The sequence below is a fragment of the Myodes glareolus genome, chromosome X (genome assembly GCF_982192425.1).
Source record: "Myodes glareolus chromosome X, mMyoGla1.1, whole genome shotgun sequence".
NCBI classification, from domain to species: Eukaryota; Metazoa; Chordata; class Mammalia; order Rodentia; family Cricetidae; genus Myodes; species Myodes glareolus.
The window spans coordinates 116,441,299-116,448,666 of record NC_142053.1 but is presented as its reverse complement, the minus strand read 5'-3'; the positions used below and the strand labels follow the sequence as shown (position 1 = coordinate 116,448,666).

The following is a 7,368-nucleotide window of genomic DNA, read 5'->3' as shown; positions in this document are numbered from 1 at the left end:
GCGTAGCATCGATCTGGCTACTTCCTGCTGACGAAGGGACGTTGTTTAGGGGATAAATGTTTTTATCTGACTGAATTTTTGGCGACAAATGTTTTTATCTGACTAAATTCTTGGCGACCTTGGCTGAGGGCGGCGGCAGCAGCGGACAGCGGCGGCTGCCACAGCTCCGCCTCTGAAGCCCATAATGGCGCGCTCCGCATGGCCCAAAGGCATGGCTCCGCCCCGGGCCGTGCGCGGGCTCGCCGTTTCACCTCAGGCAATGAACTCGCACCGCCGGCTGTGAGTCTTTTTCAAGCTCCGGCGAGGGGGGCATCCGCCCACCCGTGGGGGGGCTTCTCCTGCCCGGTCCGCCCGCGCGCAGAGCCCCGTTCTCTGGGAACTCACCTCCCCGCTCGCCCATGTTGCTATGGAAACACAGTTTTTCCGCAGAGCCGATTCAGCTCCTCTCTGCCTTCTATGGCGCCGCTGCTCACCACGCAGCTTCCGCCTCAGTCAGGCGAGTCCGCTCAGGTGCTGAAAAAGTCCTCCAAAAACCATAGCCCCGCCAGAAGGCCGGGACATATAGCCTCTGATGTCACACGGACTTTAGCCTGCCCGTCGCCATGGCGATCTGGCTTTCCGTAGGCCCCCAGCAAACTCCCCGCCAGCAACCGGTTGCGTCTCCCTCCTGAGTAGCTGGGATCACAGGTGTGCACCACCGTGCCTGGCCCACTTCCGTGTTTCTAATCAGGCATTACCGCTCAAAGGCGGGCCGGCTGCCGCCAGCACTCTCAGCACGATCAAGCAGCTTGTCTTTCTCAGTCAAAAATTAAAGTTTTTTGTACGTGAGAGCCAGAGACTGAGCTCTCTTATCAAAATTAGGCGAAAATCACCTCAGAAACTCTGTGGCTCTTTAAGAACAGGGAAGGCAGTGATCAAGTTTGCCTCCCTACGAGACTGTTGCCTCCAGTCTCTATCAGCGAGTATGCACGGAGGAAGCCGCGGATCTCCCAACCGTAAACCTCGCTTTTTCTCAGCTCCACCTGCACTGAACTTAAGGGATTTTTCTTCCCCGTTGCTTTTTGTACCTTCTTTTAGATACCTTAACTTTGATTTTTTTTTTTTTTTTTGTATTTTCTTTTCTATTTTAGGCCTATCCTTTGAAATTCCTTTTTACATTTCTTTTCCTCCCCTTTCTGGGGATTCACAGACGTCACTCACCGCTCCATGTTCTCAGAGTTCTGAAATTCAAGGCTCTCTGTGCTGGTGTCTGATCTTGGCTTTTTCTCCCGGGCTTTCTCAGGGTCCCCCGGCGTAGTTGTCAGGGTCCCTCAGCGTCCCGGGGTTTCGAGCACCAGTTGCGGGGCGCCATCCTGTCCAGCAGGAATGAACGCCACCAAAAACGAGAATTCCTTCTCTGGTCACATCTTTATTTGGAGCATTCCCTTGAGGAAAATTGGGGGAAGGGACGATAGAGCAGGGACGAGAGAAAGCTTAGAGAGAGGAAGTAGGGTCCCGAGGCATCTGCTTTTAAACGGTGGAGCAGCTTGAACGCTGTCCTGATTGGTTAATGCCATTCTGCTGGTCTGAGCATGTGCAGGCAAGGGTGCAGGCAGGGTTGCTCAGCCCCACGTGGCTACCTCCAAACTGCAGGACCACCTGTGCCTCCAGGTGGCTCCCAACACCCACCCACTCTCCTAACACTCAGATCCCGGGGGCAAACTCTGCATGAGCTGAACAGGTGAGCTCTAGGCTCGAGAGAGAAACAGGTTTCAATAAATAAGGTAAGGAATGATTGAGGCAAAGGCTCGATGTCACCTTCTGGCCTCCACATGCACTCTTACACATAGGCACACACACACACACACACACACACACACACACACACACACATCTGTGCATGCACCCAGGCCCACACACATGAATATATGCAGATCAGGCTGCCCTCTAACTTGTGTTGGTCCTCTTGTCTCTGAGTATTGAGATTACAAGAGTATGCCACTGTACTTCATGTTGTCATTATTATTGTATCTAAAAATTCTTATAGGGACAGGCATTTTTCTGAAAACGGTAACCACGCTTCCTACTGATGACATGATCTTTCATGGTACCCACCCCCTCACAAAGTTAGACACTTTTCAACAACATTAGGAAATTATTTTTGCATCTCATTTCTGATAATCCTTCTCAGATTGCTTCTTTGCCAAGTTACTTCTTCATCAACTTCAAATTTGGGTAAACTGAGAACATTGCTAGGAAAATTATCAATGAAATAAATATTCACCTAAAGTCATATATTTAAACCTCAGTTTCAGAATTCTATTTCACACATGTAATTAAAATAGATGATAGTAACTTGAATTCTCACTGGGTAAAGTCTCTGCAGGCCAATCTCTTTTGTGGATCCCATTTAAATTTTTTATTAATTAAACATTCCATCTAATTATGACTCCTACTTCATGGTTCTCCTATCTGTATGCTCTGGATCTAAAGTCAGATATGATAGTGATTGATCTCTATGTTTAGGCTACTTATGTCTTCTGAGACTAAGGCTCTATACTAGGCTGGATTTGAAGACCCTGTGTAGCAAAGACTGACCTTGAATTTCTGATCCTCTTGCCTCTCCAAATATGCTATATTTGTGAGGTCTCTAGGGCCTCGTACATGCTAGGTGAGCACTCTACTAACTGTACTCTGTCTCCAGTCCCTGTGCTTTCCTTTGCTATAGATAATTGGGTTTGTATCTTGAAATTCATCTTGTCTGGGAAACTCTTTTAAAAAGCGATATTGAGCTAGGGGTGAAGGGTGGGGTGGAGTGGGGTGGGAGTGGTGGTAGTGCATGCCTTTAATCCCAGGACTGGGGAGACAGAGACAGGCTGATCTCTGTGAGTTCAGGGTCAATCTCATACATAGAGCTAGTTTCAGGATAGCCAGGGCTGTTCTACAGAGAAACCCTGTCTCGAAAAACCAAAAATAAATAAATGTTTATTATTTATTTATTGTTTGTTTGTGGTGCGTGTGTGTGTGTGTGTGTGTGTGTGTGTGTGTGTGTGTGTGTGTGTATTTGAATGCTATAGCACACTTGTGGGGTCAGAGAACATCTTGTGAGAGTCAATTCTTTCCTTCCACTATGTGGATCCTGTGAAAGAACTCAGGTCATCAGGCTTAGCAGCAAGTTCCTTTACCATTGAGTCATTTCACTGGCCCTTGTCTCAGGGTCTCTCCCTTGCAAATGTTGCCACCATTAATGGTAGTCTGCAGCTCCAAGGATTTGTCTCTCACCAGGTTATATCCTATATGAGTTTAAGGGCAAAAGCTGTGAGAAGTATAGGGACTCCTGTATGGTTTACAGAAAACTGCCCAGATGATGCAACTTATGATGACAGCTGCTCCTGCAGCTCCATAACACTTAATTCCCATGTGTCAATTCTGAAAATGAACATGGATTTTGCTTTTTCTGTCATGGCTTCCCACTAAGGACTTTATAACGGAGTGAATGTCAAAATTTCTGAAGCTTAAAAATACTGATTTCACAATAATTGAATACCTTCAATTGTCAAGAATATGTGACACAGTGACACAGAAGGTGGTTATAAGAGGCATAAGCCTAGCAGAAATTAACACAGACAAAAATAGAGAGGAATATATGTAATGATCTGTTCTGTCTCTTTAAGAGATAAGACATGTCTACTCCCTCCCCAGTCTGCTGAGGCAGGCAGATCTTCCTTCCTGCCTGAAGCCTGAGTCTTTCCCTTTTTGGTCTCTCTCTCTCTCTCTCTCTCTCTGAGAGGCAGCTTCTGTCTCCTCTCTCTCTCTCTCTCTCTCTCTCTCTCTCTCTCTCTCTCTCTCTCTCTCCTCTTCTCCCTTTCTCCTTTTCCCCTCCATAACCCACTAAATAAATGTCCAACCTTACTCTGCATGGTGTGCCTATCCATGTCTCTGTTTCTCGCCTGCTGCCACCACATGGCTCCCTGCCTGAGATTAACTGCTTTCAGAGACCTGCAGTGTGGTCTCATAGCATGCCCATCTATCTGTCTCTCCTCATGGCCTACTGCAGCCACTCAGGGAACTGTGCTGTCTCTGCCTGGGACTGGCGGCTCTTGGGACCCGCTGCCTGCCACCACTCAGGGGACCTGCAGCGTTTTTTATTTAATCCATTTCAATATGACTAGATACCCAAAGTATGACACCACATGAGACAAGTAGATTAGGTGAAAACTCTTATATGTTCAAACAGAATAGGATGTGAGAGTTTTTGTTTTGTTTTGTTTGGTTTGGTTTTTCGAGACAGGGTCTCTCTGTAGCTTTGGAGTCTGTCCTGGAACTAGTTCTTGTAGACCAGGCTGGCCTTGAACTCACAAAGATCCACCTGCTTCTGCCTCCCAAGTGCTAGAATTAAAGGCATGTGCCACCACTGCCTGGTTGGGATGTGAGATTTTAAAAATATCAAATTATGTAGCTTGTGTTATGATATACTGGCATGGTCTGTCACCTGTGTACCCTGTCCCTTTAAGAGACAAGCCCCGCCCTCTCCCAACCCCTCCCCCTACTACCCAGGGAAGCAATATCCCGCCTCCTCAGGGCCCGTGCTCTCTCTCTTTCAGTCTTTCTCCCCAAGAGCCCGCGCTCTCTCTCTCTTTCTCTCTTTCTCTCCCTCTCTCTTCTCCTCTTCTCTCCCCCTCTCTCTCTGTGTCTCTCTCTCTTCTTTCCCCCTCTTCCCTTCCCCCTTTCCTTTCCCTTCCATAACCCACTAAATAAATCCCTTATCCAAACTCTCTCTGCTGTTGTATCACGTTGTACCTGTCTGTCTCTCACCCACTGTGGTCTCCCACCCGCCAAGGTAACCTACCAAGGCCTCAGGGGACTTACCGAGGCCTGGGGGATCTACCGAGGCCTCAAGTCACCCGCTGCTACCCCTTGTGAGACTGCCGCCCCTCGTGGGACTGGCCTTCCCCCTTATATCTTTAAAAAGAAATAACATGGGTGCAAGACTTGGCCAGGCTCTCTCCACGTTCCCTCCTGCCTGCAGGCAGGCCGACTGAGGACACATGGGGACCCTGGACTCAGACCACTTTCCAATGCTGCAAATGGTAAGGTTCCCTATCAGCTACTTTCTAATTTCTACCAGCGAGCAGGACTGCCAGAGTCCTGCTACCGGCATCTCATGCCCATCCACTTTTCCTTTCGCTGGGCAGCCCCTTCCTACCCACCTGTAAATGCTCTTTTTCTCTCGCTCCTATTCCTTCTATTCTATCTCTGCTACCACTACTGCTGGTCCTAAGGAAACCGGCAAGATTAGTTTGATCCTCGATCCGCGAAGCAGCTGTTTACAGTTCTAGCCCTTGCTCCCTACAATGGCTGGTAGCATGGTGGCTCGGTGACAGGGCGGCTCATGGTACTGAGTAATTTTCCTCTCTACTTCATGTCTCTTCCATTCATGGAGCCCTGTTTCTACCACTGCTGCAATGTGGGTGAAAATCCTAAATCTGGACCTTCTACCAGCCTACTTCCCAACTTTCCATCAGTCCACTGGGACAATTGGTAAGACTGCTCCCTTTTTGGCCTAGTGCCTGTCACCTGAACCTTTCTTGAGTTCTCCCTTACCACTTCACTCACTGCGCAGTGCATTTGGTTTTGGGGCCAGGGCCCCTCGGATATTTTTCTGCCTCATTGCTTCCCATAGCTAAAAATGTGAGCAGATCACTCGGAGTGGTCCTTGTGCTGTTTGGATTTGTGTGTGTGTGTGTGTGTGTGTGTGTGTGTGTGTGTGTGTGATTTATTTGTTTGTTGGATCTCTTGTAAGTGGTCCTCGCTGCTGTAAGGACTGCTCAGAGCCCCTGGTTCCCGAGCCAATGGGCCAGGAATCAGCTTAGCTTTATTATCAACCCCTGCGCTAGCCTGGAGAGGTCCAACTAGTTGCCCTGGAGTTTGCGCCGCTTTCACCATTTTCACGTTTCCAGCTATGGAAAACCAAGCACATTTCTAACTTACCAGCAGACAGCTACATTTAAATAGTCATACCACCTGGATAACCATGGCTGCTGTCATTTTTTTTTTTTGGAACTTAACAAGGGGAGGAGCCAGAGGTTCTGCCCCTAGCCATAGAACGCCAGCAGTTCGCTCTCTACATAAGTTCCCTCCCTTAGCCAGCTTCCTTTCGCTCACTTTTCATTTAACTATATGTGTATGAAACTTAAATTCAACTGGGTGTAATTGCACTGTATTTACTGTTAAATGTTATTGTCTGTCCATTATATTTCATTCCAGACTAAAAACAAGTCTCATGTTTTATATTGGTATGTACTTTTAAGTCCCTTACAAAAAATACTGTATATGTAATCCAGCCCTGCTTTAAAAGATCTAATGCTGTTCTCTGCTATCATCGGTTCCACCATTTAAGCTTCCAGTGCAAACAGTTCTTTCCTTCTTTGTCTTTCACAAGTACAAAAATCACCTGTTAAGTTGAGAGCCATTACAGTCAAGCTTGGATCTGATCAGCTCACCAGGCAGATTCTATACTGCAGTTATACCCGATAAACAACCCTCAACTGCTCAGAGATCTGGAGAATATGACATTTAAATATTTAATTATTAAAAGACTTCATAGCAAAAGAGACAGGTTAGCTCCTAACAGCAGTGCTCTACTTCCTCCAAAGACAGAAGACAGATAGGCACAAAACAATGTCCATCCACAATTCGCTTCAACTGCCAAGCACTGACCACTGGGAAAAAGTGCTTTTCATCTAAACTGAAGATCTCCAAACAGTGGACAGAGTTGCTGGAATCGACAGCCTAGCTGCTCAGGTCAAGGTAGGCCTGTCTTCCTACAGATTTCTTAGCCCACAGGATCTTCTGGAGCCTGGCAGGTAAAATGCAAATACGACCCTCAGTGATCACGGAGGGCCCAGAGGAGTGGCTCAGGTAGCCAATCAACGCTAAGGAATGACTCTAGGTAGCCAATCAAGTAAGTTCACTGTCATGTTTTAATCAATAAATAACTCCTCAAGGAAAATTTTACCCTTCTCAAAGATCTCTGAAGCAGTTTGACAGCTGAGAGGTTTTGTTAGTTTAAAAGGACAGCCTCACCAAACAAATGTCAGTAAAATACAAATGCAAGTTATTAAAATGTATACCTGCAAGTCATAAAGGTGTGAGGACAAATACAAGTTTATCAAATTTCTCTCTCAGGTTGCCTTCCATAGTCTTAAAAAAATCAAAAAACTTTTCATTGTGCAAAAACACTTGTCACAGTCATTCTGACATAAATATGCTACTCTTTATAATACACTGTATATGTCTAAAACTTATGTTTTTCACAAACCCAATAAATTTTTGTGAGTTCAGGTAGCTGAATTGAAGGATCCACCTTAAACAGGTCAGATACACTTT

At 46.6% G+C, this 7,368-nt stretch overlaps 1 pseudogene; it reads right to left on the bottom strand.

Moving 5' to 3' along the window:
• Nucleotides 1-244: 244 nt before the first annotated feature.
• On the bottom strand, nt 245-433 carry LOC148117455 (Nuclear RNase P; annotated as a pseudogene).
• Nucleotides 434-7,368: the final 6,935 nt, after the last annotated feature.